Source organism: Notamacropus eugenii, chromosome 4 (genome assembly GCF_028372415.1).
Source record: "Notamacropus eugenii isolate mMacEug1 chromosome 4, mMacEug1.pri_v2, whole genome shotgun sequence".
NCBI lineage: Eukaryota > Metazoa > Chordata > Mammalia > Diprotodontia > Macropodidae > Notamacropus > Notamacropus eugenii.
In genome coordinates, this window is record NC_092875.1 from 151087353 (window position 1) to 151113174 (window position 25822).

The following is a 25822-nucleotide window of genomic DNA, read 5'->3' on the forward strand; positions in this document are numbered from 1 at the left end:
ACTTTTTTTTTTAAGTTGCTATTGTGATGACCTCTTCTTTCCTAAATGAACATCTAATCATCAAAAGGCTCCTTTATTAATAGGCTGAGCTTAGAAAGCCACTCTATTGACATTTGTCATTGTTGAGTCATTTCAGTTGTGTACAATTCTTCATGTCCCTATTTGAGGTTTTCTGGGGTGGTTTGCCATTTCCTTCTCCAGCTCATTTTATAGGTGAGGAAACTGAGGAAAACATGGTTAAGTGGTCTTGCCTAGGGTCACACAGATATTAAGTGTCTGAGGCCAGATTTGAACTCAGGAAGATGGGTCTTCCTGACTGCAGGCACAACACTATCCACTGAGCAACCTGGCAGCCCAAAATGTTTACATCTTTTAAAAACTTGTCCCACCTTGTAAGAATCGTTGGTACTTCTACAACCTTGAGAACAGTCTTCAGCTTCTGAGTTTGCCTGTAGTTGTAGAGACTTGAATCTACCCTGTCACTATGAGTCTGCTGTTGTATCCTACAGTGGAGAAATGAGAAACTTGAAAGGGTGCAGGAGGCAGGGTGGGATAGTGACTGACTTGACCCAGAGGACCTGGATTCAAGTCCCACTTTGAAATTTACTGACGGGATAACCTTGTGCAAGTAAGTTAGGTCTCAGTTTCTTTATCTGCAAAATGGTGGCATTTGACTAGATCTCTTCCAGCTTGAAAGCTATGTTCTCCTTTCCCCTCCCACAAGCACATGTACAGCTCTACAGATTAAACTCTACCATTCCCTTAGGGCTACAGAAGAGAGAGACAAGATAAGTAGTTAGCTTATTAGCTGCCCACATGTTTCTCCTGGCTTCTAACTTCCCATTCCAAAAAGCCCTCAGAAATATGATTCATTAGCGATTGAGTACCTACTTCTGATTAGAAAACACTCTAATAATAATAACTTACATTGAGCTTACACTTCGAGGTTCACAAAGTCCCTTCCTCACCACCATTAGTATCCTCATTTTACAGGCCAGGTAATTGAGACTCTAAACCAGGATTCTTAACATTTTTTGTGTGTGTCATGAAACCCTCTGGCAGTCTGGTGAAACTTGTGGACTTTTCCTCAAAATAATATTTGTTGCCTACATTCACAATTGAAGGAAATATTAAATTACAGTTTGAGGTTAGTAAAAATAAAGATGTATTCTCCCCCCCCCCGCATCCATGTTCATGGACCCCATTAAGTAAGGATCATAATGAGACACTGCAATGTTATTTTAGAAGGGAAATAATTCATGTTGATGTCATACTTTTCTCTTTGGCTCCACACGTGCTAAGAGCTTTCTGGCTTCCTCAATCCTACTTAATCTTCAGCCACACAGTTTGCATCTCAATACCATGCTGTTAGGTAACTAGGTGTGCTCCAATCCGGGACGACCTCGAGGGCAGGGAGACTCCACCCATCAGGTATCTCCGGGGGAGAGGCGGAAATACCCGAGCTAGCCGAGCTAGCTCGGTCTGACCTTCTCGAACCCCCGCTGTTCATGGAGGGCCTCGTAAGACTCTAAGATTTAGAAGTCCCACTTTTACCTGCCCGAGACTGTCCACACGGATTTGAGCTTCCAGTCCCAACAATGTCAGGCAGGAGATGGGGGAGTTTCACATGCATATGTGATTTCTTTATGGAGAGTAAGCAATTTAGGTAGACTGGGTTTTAAATAAAGCCTCTCTTTCTTTCTGGACTGGTCTATAGAAAAGCTTCCTATAGAAAGTGGTATTGTGACAATCATTAAATTTACCAGGCATAGCCAGCACTGTGTAAGGTTCTGGGAGAAGGATACAGGGTATTAAAAAAAAAAAAGACCGAAAGATAGCCTTTGCCCTCAAGTTGCATATGTTCTCTACTTCTCCACTATTCCAGTTAAATCACTTGTGAAAATGCTGAGAGAAATACGAACTGCTCACATTTACAAGGCACTTTAAGTTTACAAAGGACTTTACATCCATTTACTTTACATGCAATAAATTGGGTAGTTTAAGTATTTGGGGCAGCTAAGTGGTACAGTGGATAGAGCATTGGGCCTGGAGTCAGAAAGACTTGAATTCAAATTTGACCTCAGGTATTTACTAACTGTGTGACCCTGGATAAGTCACTTCGCTTTGTTTACCTGTTTCCTCATCTGTAAAATTGAGCTAGAGAAAGAAATGGAAAACCACTCTAGTATCTTTGCCAAGAAAATCCCAAATGGGGTCACTAAGAGTTAAGCACTTTTGAAATGTCTAACAACAACAACGACAAGTTTAAGTTATTATCATCTCCTTTCCACAAGAATTATCCTCCCCATTTTGGAGGTAAGGACACTGAGGCACAGAACAATTAAGTGAGTTGCCTGTGTCCATACAGTCTGTAAGTGGTGTCAGGACTTGAGCCCATGCCTCGTGAATTGGATCACTCTCCACCGTGTCACAATGGTTACCTTTCACTGTCAGCATCTATGACTGACTGGCTGTTTGTGGTTTCCCTTTTAAAAAGGTCTGTTTACCTACCTCTCCAGTTGCCAGAATTACCTAACATAGCTGGCATTCATATAACACTTTGAGATTTGCAAAATTCTTTACAAATATTACCTCATTTTATCCTTACAGTCCTGTGAGGCAAGTGCTCCAGGTAGTACTATCCTCATTTTATAACCATGGCTTAGAGAGTTTAAATGACTTGCCCATGGTTACATAGCTATTAGATGTCAGAGGCAGGATCTGAACCCAGCTCTTTCTGATTCCTGGTCTAGCATTCACTCTACCCACTACAGTATGTAGCCTCTCCATAATGTCAGCCCCCTGACTCATTCTAATACTGCAGCCAGTGCTAGTTAGCTGCAAGAAGACAGCATGTGTTTCCAGGTGGTTTGTCTATCACTTATGACATGTGCTGGTTCCATTTTATGGGGTATCTAGACCTAACACAAACTCTTATAAAAAGGCAGTTTATTAAACATTAGTTTATGAGGGTGTTGAGTTTAAAATGCCCTCTGCCAGTCTCACCTATTTTTTTCCTTGTAAAGGTCTTGGATATTTGAATTAACCCAGACTACTTGCCTGTGTATTTCTGCCAGGGGATGGGAAATGGAGGTTAGAAACAGAACAGCCTATAGTAACGCCTGGTGTTTTATAATCCTTTATAAATGTCAAATCTGTTTCTGTCTTTGACTCTAACACCAGCCCTGAGGGGTCAACGGGATGGGATCTGTTCTTATTCCCTTGTTACAAAGGAAAAAACTGAGGCAGGGAGAGGAGTTCAGTGACTTTCTGAAAGTCACATAGTTGGTGCCAAAATGTGGCCAATGTTGAGGTCTTAATCCCCATTCCAGGTTATTTTTCCCTTCTCCTATACAGCTAATGCCTGTGATCAGTGATGGAAAAAGGGGAAAGAGCATAGCATCTGGTTTCCTGTAAATAAATCTCTTTGTGATCCTGGCCGTCCACAGTTACTTCTGCCTATCCAGTTTGCCTTACAGGAGTGTCCTCCCTGACAGGTTGTCGGGCCAATAGAATCAAGTGGAATGGGCTGCCTTGGGAAGCAATGGGTTTCCCTGCTTCCCTACCCCCAACCACTTGAGGTGCAAGTGGAACTAGAGAGTCCCCTCCAACTCTGAGATTTTGGTTCTGGGATTCCAGTTCTTCTGCTGGCTTCACAGAATCACACAGGATTTGCAGGGAATTTAGAGGTCCATCCAGTTTTGCAGAAGAAGAAACTGAGGCCCAGAGAGTCAGTTGGTCAGTAAACTTTTATTAAATGTGGCAGGTATGTGCTAAACACTTATTTCATTTGAATTTCACAACAACCCTGTGAGGTAGGTGTTATTATTCACCCTATTGTACAGTTTAGGAAACTGGGGTTAACAGAGGTTAAATGACTTGCCCAGGGTCACAAAGCTATTAAGTGTCTGAAGTTCCTGACTCCCCATCTAGAACTCTATTAAACACACTATGCTGTCTCCCACACTACTTACTAAATCCTGCCTTTTGATCTGCACAGAACTCCTCCTATTCTCCCTTACACCATGGTAATAAAAATGGAGTGCAAGTGGAGGGAGGTGAGGGGTTGGAGGTGGGAGAGAGAGCTGGGAACCATAATCCTTTCTCCCATCTACCCCCAAACATTACCACTCAGGCATCCTGCCCTTATCCTGCCTGTTAGATCACAAGAAGCACTGATCTGTAAGGGCCGGATGTAAGCCTGACAAGGCAGATCCTACGTATCTGATCTGTAACAAAAGGCTGATGCTGTTGTCTCAAAAGTACAAATCCCTGGGTGGGTGATGTCATGTTGTTTTGTTTCTCTCTGTATGCCACGGGGCTCAGATTTCTGTTGTGAAGGGAGTGGTGTGGTGGAGAGGGGTGGGGGTGTGTGGAGTTACTTGGTTCAGGGGAAATTCCAGGAAGTCATAACTAGTTGTTTGCCGCTGATGAAAGCAAATTTTCAAGGAAGACAGAAAAGGTGCTTCCTTGCCCCTGCTGTTTTCCTTCATGAATAATAGCATATACAAGGATACAAACAGGCAGTTTTTAGAAGATTAAATCCAAGCTATCAATTGCCATATGAAAAAATGCTCCAAATGTTTCTGATAGTTACAGGAATGCACATCATAGAGCAACTCTGATGTTTCCACTGGCAAACTTGACCCAAAAATAACCAGAAAAGGAAAATGACAGGGACTTGAAGGGTTATAGGAAAATAGGTATGTTAATGCACAGTTGGTGAAACTGTGACCTGGTCCATCTACTCTTGAATTTGGAACTGTGTGCCAAAAGATGCTACTGCTATAGGTTTATACCCTAAAGACATCATAGAGGAAAAGGAGGGGCATATGTACAAAAATATTTAAAGCAGCTCTTTTTGTGTGTGTGGTGATAATGAAGTGGAAATTAAGGGAGAGTTCGTCAGTTAGGGGATGCCTGAATCAGGTATGGAAGGTCAATATAATGGAATACTCATGCTGAAAGAAATGATGGAAGAAACTGTTTCAAAAAAAAACGTAGGAAGTCTTGGATGAAATGACGCAGATTGAAGTGAGCAGAACCAGGAAAGTTGTTTATATAAGAACAACATAGAAGCAAACGACTTTGAAAGACATGAGAACTGTAATCAATACAGAAAACAACTGCAGTTATAGGGAACTTCTGGTGAAAGATGCTACCCTCTTTGACAGACAATGAATTTGGAGTGTAGACTAATGTGCAGACTTATTGGACGTGGCCAATTTCAGAATTTATGCTTTATTTATTTATTGCTCAACTATGAATATTTGCTATGAGAGCTTTGTTTTTCTTCCTTTTACAATGGGGGAGGTAGAAGTGGGTGGAAAAGAAAGTAAGTTATTTTCTTAATTAAAACAATTAAATAGGACCATAAGACTTGCTAAGCCCTTTATACATGTTTTCCCACTTGATCTTTACCACAATCCATGAGGTAGGTATTACTATTCTTGTTTTTCCAATCAGGAAACCGAGGCACAGACATTAAGATACTTGCTCAGTGTCATACAGTGTTATAGACTGATTTTGTATCTAAGTCTTCCAGGCTCCAAGACCACCTCTTCATAATGGCAGCCCCATGGTTCTCATTTTGGCATTATAAAAGGGCCAATTAATTGCAGGAATGAAGGAAGATCCTATAACATAGGATCATAGGTGGGGAGGAACCACCAGTTTTCTGGTCCTGCTCTGTGCCCCTGCCTTCCCTAGCCTAGAACAATATATGACTGCTTCCTGGGGCAGGTTTGTTTGTAAATAGTTTTATCCATAATTTGGACAATTCTTTTCTTCCCTTGGGCGACTAATCTTCAGCCCAAAAGACTTAACTGTCTACATATTTTTTTCCTGGTATTCACCCCAAATCACACCCTGGCCAATCCATCTTACTCTCATCTGGATGATTCTCTACAATATCTCTCCATTTCCTTTCCCTTGGGTGGCTTTCAAAGACTTAACAAATGGTTGCCTCCCTCCCTCCCCTCACCCCAATCTTGCTCATTGCTTCATTAGATTAAATTAAATTAAATTAATAATAAAATTAAATTCTATTAGTTATTAGGTAAAGTTATTTTTTAAAAAATTTTCTCGTCTTTGACTTGTGCTGCTCCTTGCTAAATTCTAAACTAACATCTTCCCTGCCTTGTGGTACTGAAGGACCAACTCATACCCTGAGCTCTAGGAAAAGAGAATCCACATGAATGGAACAGCAAAGTGAACTGAGAATTAGTTGCCTCTTGGCAACAGGAAAGAGATTTCTTTCATTCTTTCCTTCCTTTTCTTCCTACAATATACACAATGAGCTTTTTAAATCTGCCCCCCCCTCCAAAGAGGGATTCTGTTCTGCTTTCACAAGTTTCTCAGAATCATCAACCTCGGACCCCTCATTTCCTGGGATGAGGCAGGAAGTATTTTGAGCAGGGTTTTAAAAGATTCTCCTTCCTTCCAGTTGTTCTGTATAGTATGAATCCTTTCCTGAACAGTTCTGTCCTTCCCCTGTCTTTCTCCCCCTCTTTCCTCCCTCCCTCGTATCCAACATTGCTTTTGGCTGCTTCTCTTTCCCTGGCCTTGGACTCCAGGAAGTCACATTACCTCTTAGAAGGCTTGGTGGAGTCTCTCCAAAGCTGAGGCAAGCAAACTGTTCCCCATAGCTTTGCTAACAGTCTCCTACAGCCCCTTTACTCTATCCCACTTCAGTCCCCCAGGAAAAGACTGCTTCTTGCTTTGTGTCCTAAAGATTGGGTCATCCACGTATAGTGTGTATTGAAGGCTTTTATTCCCCTCAGGGGAACTTTTCGTGACACTTTAATCCAGAAATAAAAACCATATCCAGTCTTTACTAAACCAAACCCTCATTATACAGGTCAGATCCTGGTCCAGTAAACTCCAAGGGATTTTTTATTGTACTGGAAATGGGTTGCGTTAACTCTTTTTTGAAATTAGTGGGCCATCCATGTACTGGCTGCGAAAGCTTTCTGTTGTGCAGAAATCTTTGTGGTAATAAGATTGATTTTGTGAATCAGTGGCATCTGAGTATCCAATCAATCAACAAGCATTATTATGTCCCTTATTACAAAAAGCAACTTAGTACTCAGGGATCCAAACAAAAGCACAGCTATTCCTTTTCCTCAAGGACCTTACTTTCTAATGGGGGAGATGACATGTCTGTAAATATGTACATACAAGATATAGACAGAGTAGATGGAAAGTCATCTTAGAGGGGAAGTCTCTAGAAGCCGAAGGTCCCTGGAAAGGCCTCCAGCAAGAAGAAAGAAGCATTCGAACTGAATCTTGAAGGAAGTCAGTAAAGCAAGAAGCAGAGTATTCGAGGCATGAGGGAGAACTAATGAAATGGTAGTCTGAACATGTGTGAGGAGCAGCTATGGGGCCAGGCTGTGTGCAGAGAAGTAATAGGTAAGAAGAGTCCAGGTTGTGAAGGGATTAGGATTCCCAACAGATGACTTTGTATTTAGTTTTGGAAGTAATAGGAAGTTTATTGAGGAGAGGGGATGATATGGTTTGGAACAGTCCCTGGGGAAAATACTGAGATTTCCTCTGGTCTCCTCAGCAAGTGTTAGATATTGTCTTCTTGATTGGAAAAGATTTTTCAATAGTATCCATTCTCTACTTTTATTGCAATTTACCTTACCCATAATGAAGTTTCTCATAGGTCTTAAAGGTCAGATTTGGTTTGCCAAGGGCCACTTGAGTGTTGTTATCATCCTAATTGGGAACTCAAGGGAGCTTTGCCCTGGGATTAATCAATGAGTGTAATCTCTCTGGGTTCCAAATGAACGGAATGTGGAAGAGCTCAGGGTTGGGATGGAATTCCAGTGCTGGTGAGAAGCCACCATCTTTCTTGTGGGTCATCTGCAGTTAGAAACCTTGTGAAATCACGTCCGAAGTAGAGTAGCCTGAAGGAGCCAGCAACTCTTGGGAAGGGTGGTCTTAAGCAAGTCTGAATTACTTGGCTTAGAGTCAAATGGCTGTTGAATTCACTATCCCTCTCCTTTCTGCAGACATGAACCTCAAAACCAGAGGAAGCTGAGAGCCCTTACTGTTCTCCAAAGAGAAGGAAACCTCAACACATAGGCAGGAATGGGGACAGGAATTTAATGGCATATCATCCAGTATAGGGATGAGAGAACAGAAATATGAGAAAAAAGAAAAGAGCAAATGGAAGAAGAGAGGACAAGTGAGAAACCCATGACAGCCCCACTCTTGGCTCTTTTAACCCTGCCTAACTCTTCCCATTTGTTTGGTAGAATAAATGACCTTCCCCTGCTTTAAGGGGACTTTTTTCCCCTCCTGTTTTGGTCTTGGAACCCTAGGAAACTTTCAGCCCACACTTGGTCTCTGTAGGGCTCAGGGGGTGACATAGAAAGTACAGTTGTGGCAAAGGTGACACATCCTGGACAAGGGAAACAATTACTAAGCATGTACTTTACAGTCAGATAGATAAGTGTGCGTCAGCAAATGTACAGCTGCATATAGAAATGCATACACCCCCTCCCCTCCAGGAAGAAAAAAATGGTGTCACCATTAAAAGAAAGGGGGTGAATTCTCTCATTCAATGAATACATTTCTCTTCTCATGAAGCTGCCCACGGGTTTCCCATCAAGATAGTAATTCATTGTACAGGGAAGGGAACTTCCCATATGGAAATTCCCACTTCCTCCTGAGAACACTACACACAGTGTTAACCTTGATGAGTAAGACTTTCCCTCCTTCCACCAATGTTAGCTGTGAATTGGTCTTTCTCTTTGGAGATTGGCTGCCCTGCTAAGTCTGGTTTAACTTTTGGCACAAGTCTTTACAAAGTGACAGTGCCAACAGTAGGATGAGAACGTATGTCTCAATTCATCCTCTAGGATCCTTTTCCGTGCTCTACCCAGCTAACTAACACAATCATTGACTGGAGCAAGGCAAAAAGAATGCCATCCTGCTTGATGTAAACTGATCTGTCCTAGGAACACAGATTTGGATTTGGCTATCTTATGGTAGTTTGTTTGTCCCACAGGTGGGATGGGCCTGGACATTTGGCCTCCAAAGGCAAACAAAAGCAGGAACAATGAATGGAAGCTGAAATTTAGATTTAATGTATATTACATCAATAACAAATGAAAATTCTAATGATTGTAGAAAGCTCAAAGTTGAATGACTGTCTTGAGTAGTGCTGTCCCTCTCATTGGAGGTCTTCAAACAAAGGCATGGTGATCACTCACTGGGAATATGGTGGAGGGAATTATTATTTGAGTTGATATGGACGAACCTAGAGGACCTTTGACTAAGACTCTGGGATTTTAACTAGTCTGGGCTTCTTAAACTTTATTCACTCACAACCCTTTCAACACTTCTTAAACTGTGGGTAAGACCCCATATGTCCTCAGAGGACAGTGGCCAAATCTAGAGCCGCCTATTTTCACAGTGCTCAGCAAAAGTCCCATCTGCACAGTACCCTCATTGATGATAATGACCCTCTCATCACATGTATCTTTCTTCTACTACTTAGGAGAAACCACAAGCTCTCATTTCTGGGCCACCTTCATAGTTATGGTTATGAAGGTATGAATGGTAGCTTATAAGATGGAAAAGACTTTAGAATTCGTTAAGTCTAACCTTTCATTTTACTGATACAGAAATTCAGCAGTGTGCATGACTTGTCTAAGGTCACAAAGGCAGTAAGTGGCAGAGCTGAGATTTGAATCTAAATCCTCCAACTCTAAATCCAACATGCAACTTCATTCATCTTCTTAGCTTTTTATGTAATAGTAAAAATTCTTTGCTCCTTCTGAATGCCAATGGAAGAACCAGCTTTTATTTTTAATGTAATGGAAAAAACAGAGGACTAACAGGCAAAAGAACTGGACATTATTCATTTCTGCCACTTATTAACTGGGGGACCTTAGGCAAGACTTGTCCATTTCATTTCCCGGTCAAATGGGGACAAGAATGCCTTTTCTGCTTGCCCCTCAGGGTTTCTGTGAAGATCAAGTGAGTTTACAGGTTTGCATTAAAGAGTGAATGGCTCCCAGAAAATTCATTTGCCTGTGAACAGAAGCCTTCCATGAGTAACTAATGTGGGAATTTCAGGCTTAGGGTAAGGTTGCTGGAAAGAAATTTTGAAAGGAAAGTATTTCTTTGCCCTTCAAATTATAGTGGCGTAACTAAAACTACTTACTACTATGAGTTGATTTTACTTAATTTCAAAGCTCATTAATTTAGACTAACTGGAGAAAGGAAGAGCCTGAATTGGGAACAGGGAATGCCATATAATGGAAAGGACTTACAGTCAGGAGACTTAGCTTTGAGGAGCAGAGCTAAAACACAGTAGCTCTATGACCCTAGGCAAATCACTTAACTTTTATGAACCCTCTTTATCATTGTTAAGTCATTTATTTCAGTTATGTTTGACTCTTTGTGACCCTGTCTGGGGTTTTCATAGCAGAGAAACTGGAGTGATTTGCCACTTCCTTCTCCAGATCATTTTACAGATGAGGAAACTGAGGCAAACAGTTAAGTGACTTGCCTAGGGTCACGAAACTAGTAAGGATCTGAGGCTAAATTTAAATTCATGGAGATGAGTCTTCCTGATTCCAAAGCCCAGCGCTCTATCCACTGCTGCAACTTGCTGCCCTTTTATGAACCCCTAGTTCCTTTAACTCTAAGAAGCAGATAATAATCCTCATGCTACATACCACATGAAGTTGTTATAAGGAAAGCAATTTGTAAACCAAACAGCACTGTATAAATGTAAGTTGTCATCATTATCCCCATCATCATCATCATCATCATCATTATTTCCAACTCTGCCATCAGCTAGTTGTATCTTTGGGTACATCACTTCACCTCTGTCTGGTCCTCAGTTTCCTCTCCTTCAAAGTAGGGAAGTTGGATACACTGATCTCTAAAATCCTTCTAAGCACTAACCTGACTCTACAGGAAAGATCTTTGAAAAATTAAAAAGTTCTCCAAATATATAGTACTCTCATAGTAGTATTAATCAACTCAAATAGAACAGATAAATTCAGGTCTTTTCCTTTACCATCAAAAGTGTCACACGATGGAGACTGGAAATAGACACAGAAATTCAAACTCTAAATGAGATCGGTGCCTCTGAGCACCATATCTTCGCTATCTTAAGAATTCAGGACTCTTCTCCCTCCTCCTCTGGAGCCTATAAGTGGAGGTGTCTCCAACGAAATGATGTGACTAGTTCCAGATTTTCAGCTGACTCAAATTTCTAGTCCCTGACTTGACAGGACAGGTCCTGTATCAGGTGAGGCTTATGGGCTCCTCAAGAAATCTTTCGGATGGGTGGACTATAAAAGATAATTATCATCATGTAATAATATGTATACATATGTACATATTTTCCCTATTGATTCTGAGAAGCAATCTGGTAAAGTGGATAGAGTGCTGGTCATAAAGTCAGGAAGACCTCAATTCAAATCCTTCCTCTGAAATTTACCAGTTGTGTGACTACAGACAAGCCACTTAACCTATTTGAGCCTCAGGCTACTCCTGTAAGACTTGAAGCTCTTAGTTGACTTAGATGACTTAGATGAAGTAGATGGAGAGAGTTCCCAATATGATGAAATGAGACTGATTCTAATCTGACTTCCCTGGTCGTTCCCAACTTTACACATCCTCATATGGTCACAGGTGAGTAATGAGTTTCCTATGTCAACCTGAAATAAAGAGTACTACAGAAGTAGCAAAAACTGGGGTCTTTAATGAGGGCAAGAGAATTGCAATTCAGGGCACCCACACAGCACCAAAGTATTGGAGTGCCCAAGGGGGCAGAGGTGGCAGAGTTTAAATACATTTCAAAAGGGAGGGAGTCTCATGGAAGGAACAGACTACAAGCTGTCGCATGTTGTTTTGAACAACAACTGAAGGTCCATAGAGAGGGCTAGGGAGCTGGGAAGTGGTGACATCTGGTCAGAACAGCAGGCTCCTTTTATAAGACTGGCCCCAACCAGTTTAAACCTGCTCCAACCATGGGATCAGGGTCAGGTAGCCCCTCTGATTCAGCACTTTCATTGATGTTTATTGAATCCATTCTTCTTTTCTGTTTGATGGGTGCTTCCACTGGATGACTTTAGAAGTGTGATGCTTCCTTTAGATGGGGTAAGAATGATCTGGAGGGCTGGGATGCCAACTCATTGTTAGAAAGCTTTTCCTCTAACTTGAGGCATAATAACAAGCCATTCATCTCTTTCATAACTATGTTTCCAAGAACAGAATTACTGTTATAACCCAAGCCCCAAAACCCATTGATATGAGACTCTTGAGTGAGAGGTGGGATGAAGCTGGCGAGAGCAAGACAGAAGAGAGATCTAGTCTCTCCAAGCTCTTCTGGCTTCAAGAATGAAGATGGGGATGCCATTCTCTCTCTAGATTGCTGAAGGGAGAAAAATACTCTGGGAAGAAACTGACATGAAGAACTTCAATCATGTCTCTATTTCTAGCTTAAACACTAGAAACTTCAGGGAATTTCCCTTTGGGTGAGATCTGGTACTCTCGGTTGAGCTGAGTTGCATTTTTTCCACTGAGAGAGCTCTTTTAATCTGTTTTATCTGGTATTTATTCTCTCATGTATACTTTCTCTTATTTCTGTTTTGCTATTGACTTGGATAAATGTATTTCTTTGCTATTTCCTATGTGTGTTCATTGTGAAACTGGCATTTGGTTGGGAAGGGAGTCAACCCTTGGATATAAAGTCTGGGGTCTGCCTTCCAAATTACAAAATAGTGATCAGGAACTTAGCTTGAATCTGAAAATTATATTCCCAAGACTAACAATATTTAAGGGATCAAATAATATAATTCTAGCCTAGTATACCCTCTGTTTGAGTAGAGCAGAGTGACAAACTCTGGCCCCAACATCCTGCTTATCCTCCTGGCAGGAATTAAAGTCTTCCTTGGAGAAGGTGAGGGGGAAGAAATGCTGGAGATAAATCAGTTCTGGCCTTCTTGTGACCCACTTATGATACCTCATTTTACATGTGGGTGCTCTTTCCGTAGAAATATAATTTCTAGTCTCTTATTTTATAAGATATTGTGGATTTTGCTAGAATTTCTAAAAGCAATAGACATTTTTTTCTATCTTTCTTATGATTCTTTAGTATTTTGCCCCAAGAATATTATTTTCTGAATGGGGCTATTAATTGAATATACCTTTTAACCCAAATTGCTTACAGCTTTTATTAAATGACCACTAAAGACTCCAGCCTTCAATTCTATAAAGCCCTTTATTTTAGGTTTGCTTACTGGAATGAGTTTTGATAGGAACTGTTTTCCATAAACAGTCTGGTTTATAGTTTATAAACTAACAATTTTTTTATGAGAAACTTTGGAGGAAAGACTTTTTCCCAGATAGATATTTTTTTGTGATGATGAAATGTGAGGTCATCTCCTTTGTCTAGCTCTTTGCCATTAAATGGGTGTTGTCTCAGGCAAGAAGTCTGAGTCTGGGAAACTTCTTTGATTTAGAAAGTTTCTTTAATTTTTTTTTTTGCTTTGATCATTTATTCAAGGGAATTTTGTCTTCCCTGTTCTGAAAAAGTACTTTTTATTTGCATTCTTTCTTTATAGGAAGTAGGTTTTTTTTTAAGAGCACAAATAATTTTATTTTTTCTTGATTATATCCTGGAATTTCATTGTTGTTGTTGTTGTTGTAATAAATGGAAAGGCTTATCCTGACTTGGCTTCATCCTGGTGCTATACAACTACTACATTTATTGGTATGATATATTTCTGATATATATATATGATATATATTGGTATGAATATATACATATATTCATATATATGAATGCAACTATATGTATAATTAATTGCTACATGTTTTCCTGATCTGAATTCATGTTTTTGTTATATTTTTTAAGCACAGGATATTAATCCAATAGACTTTGTTGCTATATTGCACATTTGTTAATTGCATTAATATTTGGGTGTTAATATAGACACACATGGCAATATCTAAAAAAAGATGGAAACTAAGATAATTAAGAGGTGCTATCTTTCTTTTGCAATTTAAAAACACTGGAGCATCCTAACATTAGGAATGGATCCAGACTTTAAAAATGAAGATATTTTTAGAATTGGACAGAAAGGTGAAACAATTAGAAGAGTCTATAATTAAGGCCACTGATATTAAGGCAGGTGAGAAAAATCAGGGACTTTTTCTAATATTGCTTAAGAATTTTCATTATGGAGATATACCTGAGAAATTGACAGTAGGGAGTCATTCCTGGTAGTTTCAGACTTGCCCACCCTCTAAGAATGAGGGATTGCTAAAAGAGGTAAGAGCCATTCTAAATCAGAGGAGGCAGAATGAGACAGAGAGACAGAATGTCAATTAAGCCAAGGAATTCTACTCCATCTATGAGTAAGATTGAGGTCATACTCATAGTAGACAGATTCCCAGAGGCCCCAGATCGTTTTCTCTGGACATGAACCACGTTCCCTAAAACAATCCTGTAAGATTTTGGTTGGGCAGAATGTGCCTGAGATACACTCTGGACACTGGAAAGCCCCAGAACCAAAATGATGAGACTCAGATTGCCTAAGGAGACAGCTGCAGTGGTAGTAGACAACCTCATAGAGGCAAGGTCAGATGTAACTTGGCATGAATATATCCAAATATTAGCAGCAATATTTAAGGGGAGCAGATCAGAAGATTCCAATGCTTATCTTGTCTCTTTGTTCAGTACAAAGGAGAAAATTTTGCTGAGTTCTTCCTCAGGGCAGAGCAATGAGTGCAGAGACTAATACAGATAGGCACAATAAATCCTGAGAAATCCTGAGGGAAAATTGCCCTGCAGAGATTGAGCCAGAGCTTAGTACAAGATCCTTGTGTATCTGATGTCATCAGGTCTATGTAGACACAGAAACCATTGTCAACAAAGTCTGAGTTGAGACAGGTACTTTTGAACTCCAGGGATCAATAAAACCTACAGGGCTCATTCTCTGCAGGTTCCACACCTTTTTGAGTGTAAACCATAGAAGCAAAGCAGGACAGCAGCCCCTTAGTACTGAACTGCAATCGAAGGACCTGACACAATCAGGTGAGAGGTGTGGACTGATTTTCTATCCCTGGAAAGAGGGGAAAGAAAGGATTAAAAAGTATGAGGCCTTATCTTGGTTAGATAGAGTGCAGGGCCTGGAGGATAAATCTGTTCTCAGACAACTCCTAGCTGTGTGATCCTGGACAAGTCACTTAATCCTGATTGCCTCCATTTCCTCATGTGTAAAATGAGCTGGAGAAGGAAATGGCAAACCACTCCAGTATCTCTGCCAAAAAAACCCTAAATGGGGTCACAGAGTCGAATATGACTGAAACAACTCAACAACAACAACAATCTTGGTCTAGGTATGCACAAGAAACGAAAAAACATCTATTTTTGCTAAAATATTCTGGGGAAAGCATTTTTTTTTCTTTTTAGTATATGAATCTTCTGTCAGGAATCACTTTGACCACGGTAGAGACTTGGAAAACAAGCTACTTGAGGAAATATCGGCCTTGGCAAGTATAAAAAAAAAAGTCTAGGATTGCTCATCCTTAAGGAGAGCCACAGCCTGAACAGCGGTCTCAGTGGAGTCACCTCTCTCTTCTAGTCTGTGCATACAATTGTACCAGGAATGATACTACAGGCTTTATACCATGCCTTCTCCAGTTTGGGCAAGAACCGTTGACCTCAGATGAAGGAGGTGATGCAACTATTTCAAAATCAGTATATCTTTCAGTTGAAAAAGAAGTTGAGAGATGCCTCCCAATTAACCACAGCTTCAACTTAGAAGATCAGTGACAGAAAAAAAAAAATAACACGCTAGAGTTTGCTATCAAGGGGGCAGCTAGGTGGTGCACTGGATAGAGCACTGGTCTTAGAGTCAGGAAGATCTGAGTTAAATCGATCCTCAGAAACTTACTAGTTGTGAAAGCTCTGGGTGAGTCCCTTAATCCCTACTAGCCTCAGTTCCTTGTTTGTAAAATGGGGGCACAGTGGAGAAGGAAACGGCAAATAACTCTAGTATCTTTGTCAAGAAAAGCCCATGATCCTTGTCCATGGGATCTCATAGAGTTGGACACAATGAAACAACAACAATGATGCCAAGGTCTTCTACAAAGAGACAAAGTTCTGTTGAACTAGCTGACTAATTAGCTGACTAATGGCAAGCTAATACATATAAGGTAATTGAGAGACTTGACAACTTGCCTGTTTACAACGGGGGGTAGGAAGTGAAGAGTGTATCAAGACTATATACTGCAACTATCTATTGTTTGTAGGAGAGTTAGTTGTACTTTCTAAGAGAGAATTGATAGACATTCACCTAGTCCATAGCCAAGGAAAAGAGATTGCCCACCAGCTATACAAAGGATATACAGTGAAGGAGACTGTGTATTATTACATAGTGGGGGAATTAAAGCCAGAGACAATTCCTTTCCTGCCCAAAACTGCTACAGACACACAGGGTATAGATTCAATTCAAAGAGAGAGCATGAACATACTGATAGCCAACTTGGCATAGTTACCAGCTCAGGTATAGACACAAAGAAGCCTACAATGATCCCAATGGTCAGTCCATACCAATTACTAATTCTAGTGTAGGAGCTGAGAGGTCAGTCAGAAACAAGAAAACTAGATCTACATAGACCAGTTACTAGACTGAATTATTATGTTGCAGGTAAACCTAAAGATATCGTAACACATGTATCGAGGCAACAATACTAGACAGTGCCTGTGTGAAAGGTACCTTGAAGTGTAATTGTATGTTTTTACTGCTGTAGAGGTGAATTACTGCATATTTGGGCATGCTTCTTTTTTATTTTGCTGTTCGGTTCATTTGATTGTGTTTCATGTTATGTTCATGCTATAGCAATGCCTGTTCGTTATTGGCATATATAATACTGTTTATAGTTAAGTTGTACTTTATATTGCCTATTGACAATGTTGTTGCAACTAACCAGCTTTGCTTTGTTGGTTCGCCATGCTTGTTGCTTTGGATTGATTACAGGTTACTATAGATATGCACTCACTGTTGAAATGTGCATGTGTTATATCCTATATGTAGTAAGGTATGTTGTCACTCTAGTATTCTCCCAAGTGATTCTCTGTATAGTGCCATGTCCATTACATGTTAATGTTCAATTGTTTTATTTCAGTTTCAGTGGTACTGAAGGCTGGTTACCTGGAACACCAGGAAAACCATCCTTGTTTCAAAGCACTGAAGTCTGTGTTTATACTGCATAGTTATAGATATTAGACTTGCCCCCAGTTGATATTTGCAAGGGATTGCAAAGAATTTTGGCCTAGGGGAGGAATGTAACCTAAACCCCAAAACCTGTTGTGGTGAGACTCTCTCTCATTGGGGAGATCAATGTCCCACTCCTGTATGAGAGGTGGGACAGAGTTGGTAAGAGTACGAGAAATGAGAATTTTAGCCTCTTCAGTTCCTTTGGGCTCTTCTGGCTTCCAGATTTGAGAAAGAAGATGGATGATGCCCACCTCTCTTTAGGTTACTAAAGGAGAAAAAGTTTCTGGGAGGAAGTTGACATGTAGAACTTCTGTCATGTCCTCATTCTTATCTTGCTACACTTGAGACATTTGGGAATTTCCCTTTGAGCAATATCCTGAACTCTCTTGGTTGAGCTGAGTTAAGGGAGAGCTCCTTCACTGTATTTTCTGCTATGAATTCTGATCTGCATACTTTCTCTGATTTCTATTTTGTTATTGACTTGAATAAATGAATTTCTTTACTTTTTGCTATGGATGTTTATTGTGGAACTGTCATTTGGCAGGAAAAAAGTCAAGCCTCAGATATAAAGCTTGAAGTTATCCTTTCCCCACTAAGAAACAGCAGTCAGGAATTTAGTTTGAACCTAAAAATTATATCCCCTAAATTAATAATATTTAAGGGAGCAAATAAATATAATTCTAGGTCAGTATGTCCTCTCAGGAGATAAGAGGGATCAATTACTGGTTCCAACTTTCTTAAAGTCTCCCTTGTAGAAGGATGGGAGAAGATGATAGACTAGATGTCTTTTTTTGTCTTCCTTTGAGCCACACATGATATTCCTCGTTACTCTATGAACTTAGAACTTTAAATCTGTTACATCAGACCATGAGCTTAACCTGGTGACCATTAGGGTGATACCAGTATATGAAAGTATACTTAGCTAGTAAGAGCATAAGGCAGGGCTGTCTATCACATCTATCCTGACCATCACTTGATTCCACCAAGGTCATCAATATCAACCTTGCAAGAAAGTCCATTCATACCCCATTCTCTCCAAGACCTTGAAAGAGGTCTTAAAAGAGCAGCCTTCCTAGAATTTATACACATATGTATTTACGTGTGTGTGTATATACATAGATATATGTGTGTGTGTGTGTGTGTGTGTGTGTGTGTGTGTGTGTGTATATATTTTAGTTGTGAGAAATTTCCATGCTTCCTGGAAGATCTTCTCTCATCTTTTCTGTGTCACAGTTGGCCTAAAACTTTATGTGAAAAGATGAGATTGTTCTGGTGCCTTGTTCTCAGTGAGTATTTCTGAAGAGGCAAGATTTGCATCTAAAATTTTCTCACATCACTGACCAGGTGCAGTTGTAAAGGGCAAATCACAGGCTGTTTTTGTTTTTGCTTATATTGTAACTTCAGGGCTTTACAGAGTGCTTGGCATAGAGTAAATGCTTAATAAATGCTTGTTGACTTCTTGTCAACTTGACCTGACCCATGCCATGGAGCTACATTGTCGTGGTTGAAGCATTCCCTGGAAAGGGAAAGAAGGATTTAGATTAATATAGGGTAGGAAGGGAATTAGGGAAAAGAGGAAGAAGAAAGCCTTTTATAATACTCTCTCCCCACTCTGTCATGCCTAGAATCCATAGATTCAGATCTAGAAGGGACCTCAGAGGTCACTTAGCTTAACCACCCCTAAAGACCTCTTTTTCTTTTCTTTAAAAAAAATTGTTAGCCACATTTTTAAAAATTCCACAAAAATTCAAAAATAATAACTATGAAAATCAAAAAAAGAGATGAAATTAGAATGAAAAACATTGAATTAATAGAACTGATTTGTTTTTATAAAGGCCAATAGACAAAGCATTAGCTGAACATGAAAATAGAAGAAAAAAGAAACATGAAGATTTCAGTATACAAAGAATAATGAAAGGATTATATATGAAACTGCATATTATATTACATACAGTTTGCTGTTTTTAAAGATAACTTCCTTTTCTATCCCACTTCAGTCATATACACCTGTGGTTACCCCGCAGAGATCACCATCTCAGAAAGTAAGATTACCTCTAAGATTCTGAACTTTTAAATTCTACTCCTTGACCACAATCTCTCATCAATAAATCAACTATGAGTTATTTATTATGCTCTCACTATGTACAAGGCACTAGCTATAGGCAGCTAGGTGGAGCAGTGGCTAGAGTAGTATGTGACCTTCAGGAAGTCATCTAACATCTTTCTGCCTCAATTTCCTCAACTGTAAAATAAGGATAATAATGTCACCTACCTCTTAGGGTGGTTGTGAGGATCAAATGAGACACTAGTTGGAAAACAGATAACACAGTGCCTGACTTATAGTAGGGACTAAATAAATACTTCTTGCCCCTAGTCTAGGGAGATAAAAAGACAAAAATGAAGTCGTGCCTGCCTTCAAGGTGCTTACATGCTATTGAGGGAAACATTCTATCCAGACTTAATCTGCCTTTGACCCAAGTTCACTGACCTCCAGTCCCTTTAATTCTTCCCTGTTCCCCAAGGCCAGGAATCTTTTTTTTTTTTATCATGTCTTCTCAGAGTAATGTTTTTAAATGAATAAATAAAATGCATACGGTTACAAAGAAAACCAATTATATTTGAAATTCACTTATCAAAATATATAAATGGCAAATTAATTGAGCCCAGGCTAGGAATCCCTGTCCTGGTCTATACTTTACTCTTCAACCTTGACCCTGTGTGTGGTGGACCACTTTCACAATTAACTAACGATCCCCCAACAAACCCTGGAAGTTGATGAGAAAAAGATATAAAAAAAAGGCTGCCTCTGTGGGTAGTGGGTTTCCTGTCACTGGAAGTTTTCAAGCAGAGGCCCTATGACTCTGTGTCAGAATGTTGTAGAAGAGGGATTCTTAACCATGTTTGTGTGATGGACTCCTTTGACAGTCTGGTAAAGCTTATGCTCCCCTTCTCAGAATAATGTTTTTAAAATGAACAAATAAGATGACAAAGGAAATGAATTGCATTTGAAATACTATTATCAAAATATTTTAAAAGCAAGTTCCTGGGTTAAGGATGCCTGTTAAGATTGCATGCCATCTCGGGGAGGGAGAGGGAGAAAATTTAAGACTTATGGTAGTGATGGTTGAAAACTGAAAACAAATACATTTTTAAAAATATTTTTAAAAGGATGCCTGTAGTTGAACTTGATGGTCTCAGCCATCTAGTCAAAAAAAGTTGTTGCTTTTTTGATAGGCATGAACAAAGAATCAAAATCTGTCATTTGACATGACTCACTTTGAGCCTACAGATGGAGACACACAGAACAGAGGGGAGAATGAGATTAGGAAGGAGGCTGGGCTGTGGGGGTAAGGGGGATAGAGGGGAGCCAGGAGGCTTGTATGAAACTCCCCCTACACATCTGCTTCACTCTAGCCCTGAAAACCTCCCTCTCATGCTGTGAATGATATAAACCAAACCAAATGCAGAAGGCTGCCCAGATGAGAAATGGGGTAAAGGGAGGAAATTCAACATTGCCTTACTTGGGGGAAGGAGGGAGGGGGAAGGGGAGAGGGGCAGGGAAGCAAGACCATTGGCCTTTTTAAGAGCCAGATGAGAAGAAGCCTGGAGATCTAATAAGTCTGAAATCAGCGGCAGGTACCCATGGTGCTCTGACCGCCATGTTTACAGTATCCCCTTTCAGTTTACAAGGTATGACAATTCAAACTACAAAGAGTGAATCCAGCAGACTGTGGAGGTGGGGGTGGGGAGCATTGGCCTCAATCTGATATCTTTGCCCATATGAAGCCAGTAGGAAGTTTCAGAACCTGAGCTGTTTCCTTACGCAGAAAATTACCAACTTCTTTCTTCTCCTGGGGAAATTTTAAAAAATTACTAGCCAGAACTCTAAGTTTCAATCTTGTATCCACCAATACTTGGTACTCCTTTGCACTCCTCTGATGTGCTGGGATACCAGAATGTGAAGGCCTGAAACTCGGAGCTCTGGCTAACAGGGCAAAGAGGCACGAGACAGTGGAATGAGCCCTGACTCAGAAGTCAGAGGAACTGGGTTCAAATTCTACCTCTGACGCTTGCTATCTATATGACTTTAGGAAACTCATTTGCCTTCACTAAGTCTCAGTTTCCTCGTTTGTAAAATAAAGGAGTTGAACTAGATGACCTCTAAAGCCCCTTCCCAGTCCTATGATATTTCTTCAAATCCTGGTTCTGTTATTTAATGTTAATTTAATTTATTTGGGCAGCTAGGTGGTACAATGAATAGACTGCTGGGCCTGGAGTCAGGAATACCTGAATTCAAATCCAACCTCAGACACTTAATCACTCTGTGACCCTGGGCAAATCACTTGAACTCTATTTACCTCAGTTTCTTCATCTGTAAAACAGGGATAATAATAGCACCTAATTCCCAGGGTTGTTGTGAGAATAAAATAAGATAATATTTGGAAAGCTGTTAGTATAGTACATGAAACACAGTGAGCACTATATAAATGTTAGCTATTTAGCTGCAGTCTCCTTCTGGCCGAAAGCACTCATCTGTCCACCATGCTTTAAGGAGCATTATAATAAATAATGATGGCCCAGCCTTAGATGTATCAGCAAAACAATTTCCTGATAGCTCAGAACATGTGTTTAGTCTCATGCTCTCAGACCCTAGAAATTGGGCATAGCCAAGCTCACTGGAGAGAACAGGGCCAAAGCTTGAGATATCCATCCCTCTTCTCCTAGCAAACCATAAGTCCCTTTTGTCAAACACATAAAAGACAAGGATTTAACTGGTAGCTAGTTGGTACCATGGATAGAGCACTGGGCTTGGAGTCCTCAATTCAAGTCTGGCCCTCAACATTGACTAGCTGTGTGACCTTAGGCAAATCACTTAAGTTCTGTCTCAGGTTCCTCAATTGAAAAATATAGATCATGATAGGACCTACTTCCTAAGGTTTTTGTGACGATCAAATAAAATAATATTTGTAAAGTGCTTAATGTAGTGCCTGGTATGTAGTAGGCATACACTCATGAGATGCCTAGTCCCTTCCTTTCCCCTTAATTGATAAATTTTGGGTTTGTTTTTTTTTTTTTTTACTAACTACTCAAGCAACTGTGGGGGCCTATAAGGAAGGGCTAACCCTTCCTTTTGAGAAAATACAGACTTGAGTAGAATCCTCCCTCCCTTCCTTGCCCCTGCCATAACAAGCTTCCTTTTCTTTCCTATACTTCATATTTGCTAACTTATACTATTCTCCCTCTCGTTATTTCTCACCCACAAGGCTCTATCACTCATTTCCATGCCTCTGCACTATCTGTTCCCCCTGCCTGGAGTGCACTCTCTCCTCACCCCATTTTTGTAAAATCTCTAATGTTTTTCAAAGCTCAGCCCAGATCTCACCTCCTACATGAGACCTTTCCAGACCCTCCTAAGCTCCCAGTACCTTTCCTTCAGCCCTGCAAATGATCTTCTAGTAATCTTGTAAATTGTTTCAGGAAGGTTTCGCATCTGGAGCCTCTGGGCCAAAATAATAATAAGCTTAAGTAATTGTAAACCATTAGTTAATAATCATATTGCTAAAAAGTACTTGGGGACCTATGGATAAAAGTAGCCTTCAAGAAGGTCCCCTGAGGTCTAGGTTCTTGTACACTCTTTACCCAAAGGGCACCCAGTGGGGTTTCAGGTCAATCCACCCAAAGGTGAAGTTAATCCAAACCACTATTAGTCTGTTTCTTGCTCAGAAGGGCAATAGGTGACCCCAACTGCCCTGAGTCTACCTCATGACCTCCTGGACAGATTTTGGTAATGGGGAGGAGGGGGATGGAAGAGAGTGAAAAGCAAAGCCAACAGGTATGATAGCCACTGAATTAATATAATGTAAAGTTAGTAGAACTGGGGGATCATAGACACAAAGACTCTGGCAAAATAAATGGAAAGAGCAACAAAAAAGTGAAACTGAATGTGGTGTCATTATAATGACTTAATTTGACCTTGAAGAAGTAAGAAAATGAACTTCCCTCTCTTCTTTGCAGAGGTGGGGAACTATAGAAGTGGAACACTGCAGACATTCTCAGACTTGATATTATGTTTATTAATTTTGCCAAATTGCCTTTTTTCTCTTTTATTTCTATTCTTTCTTTCAATGGAAGAGTCTCTGAGTAGGAGAGTAGGAGAGATATTCGGAAATGAAAGTGATATAAAAATAGAATATGACAATACGCATTTGAAAAATTGAAAAATTTATAACCTTGCATTACTATAGTGCTTTATGATTTATAAGCTACCTTATGAGGGAGGCACAATCCTGTGAGGTAGTAAAAAGTATTAATATCCATGTTTTCCAGATAAGGAAAATGAGTCTTGGAGAAGTTAAGTGACTTGCCCAGGATGACAGCAAGTATTAGAGCCAAGGATTCCCAGGTCTCACCTGACTCAAGGCTCAGGATTTTGCCTCAAAGTAGACTCAGAAATTAAAGGCATTTAGAGCTGAAATCACTTGGTCTAAACTGAGGCATTTTATAAACAGGAAAACTGAGGCTCCTACATGTTAAGTGGCTACCCACAGATGGTAGGGAAGAGAGCTGGGGTTCAAAGGTACAACCTCAGAATCTAATCTAATCTAGTTCTTTCCAAAGTTCAGAGAAGTACAAAGAAAGTCAGAGAGGGAGGACTGATAGGATCAGAGAAAATTCGTGACTACTATTGGAAAAGCAAGGAAAAAATGGGTGTCCTACAGATAAGGAAGTAAGTGGTACAGGGGATAGAATGCCAGGGTCTGGAGTCAGGAAGTCTCATCTTCCTGAGTTCAAATCTGACCTCCGACACTTAGTAGCTGTGTGATCCTGGGCAAGTCACTTAACCCTATTTGCCTCAGTTTACTCATCTGTAAAATGAACTGGAAAAGGAAATGACAAACCACTTCAGTATCTTTGTCAAGAAAACCCCAAAGTGGGGTCACAAGTGTAAAACACACTAAACAGCAGTGCTGATGGGGAGACAACATCCCTGAATTTGAAAAGGCGATTCATTCTCTCAGCTCAGCTAGTTCAGAATATCATAAATACAGAACTGGAATGGTTTTTAGAGGCCATCTAAGCCAACCCACTCACTTTACAGATGAGGAAACAATCTTGAGAGGTTGAATAATTTATCCAAGATCACACAACTAATCCAGTGACAGAAGGAAGATGTTAACCAAGGTCCTCTGGCTCCTTTTCCACTGTGTTAATTTATCGGCTTGCTAAATGTTTATTCACCCGGAAGACCCAGAGGTCTATCTACCTGGCTTGTGAGCTCTTGACAGTCAGGTAGCATATGGAGTGGTCATCTCAATGTGCACATAGATGGACTTAGCCATAGGCATTTTGTATTGTAGCCAGTGGGTAACAGGTTCAAATGATTATAAAGAGTCTTTTGCTATTCAGTCATGTTTGATTTTTCTTGACTCATGGACTCTACTGTCCATGGGGTTTTCTTGGCAAGGGTACTGCAGAGGTCTGCCATTTCTTTCTCCAGTGGATTAAGACAAACAGGGGTTAAGTGACTTGTCCAAGGTCACATAACTAGTGTCTGAAGCCACATTTAAATTCAGGGCTTCCTGAGTCCAGGTCCAGCTCTCTATCCACTAAGCTATCTAGCTGCCCCACAAAGAAGCTATCTGTCCTCCATTCTCCCCTAGGCAACTTAAGGTCAAGTGTCTTTCTTCCATCTCTCTTTGCTTATTGGGAAAACACTGAGGAGATTTAAGGAGAAGGGGCAACAGTATTTACTGTGTGATCCCAGGAGATGTTGCCTGTGTGAAGCCCTGATCTGTAAAATGAATATCAATAATAACAGTGTGGGGAGGAGGGGGTTGAGGAGGGTGCTGGGGGGAGGGATGAGTGAGTTATTTTTCCATGAAAGTACTTGACAAATATTATTCAACATGTCAGCAAAAAAAGCCCATTTTGCTAAGTGGTCAGGAGGTAGGACATCCATTTGCTGCATGACACTTGCCAACATGTGCCTGTTCCACTGGGTAACTGCCTTCCTCCTGAAGGAGAGGAAATGATTTTTTTTTTAGCGTGATCAAGTCATAGAAGAGATAAACTGAGCAAGTCTTCCTTTTGTTTCCTGTCTGCAGTGTTCATTGGGAAGGAAAATGGAAAAGGCTCGCGTGATTCATTGTTTGTGACACCTGTCCAGGAAAACAATTTTTTAAAATTATTTTTTGTCCTCAAGATATTGCACGTTAGTGTTCTGTTCCTTCTTTCAAGCCTGCACCACTCTCAAGAGGGTCAGGTTGCTGCCCCAGAGGAGGGGTGTGGGCACTGCTTTGGATTTCACAGCAAAAAGCATTGTCCTCTCTCAAAGATGGTCCCACTACACACACACACATACACACACACACATACACACACACACACACACACACACATATAAGGGAGGAGAGAGAGAGAGAGAAAGAGAAAGAGAGAGAGAGGGTTGGAGGGAGGGAGGGAGGGAGGGAGAGAGCAAAAGTAGCAGTAATAACAGCAAAATTTTATGTGGCTCTTTAAGGTTTGCACAACATTTTCTTCTAAGTAGTGTTAGGGCAGAGATG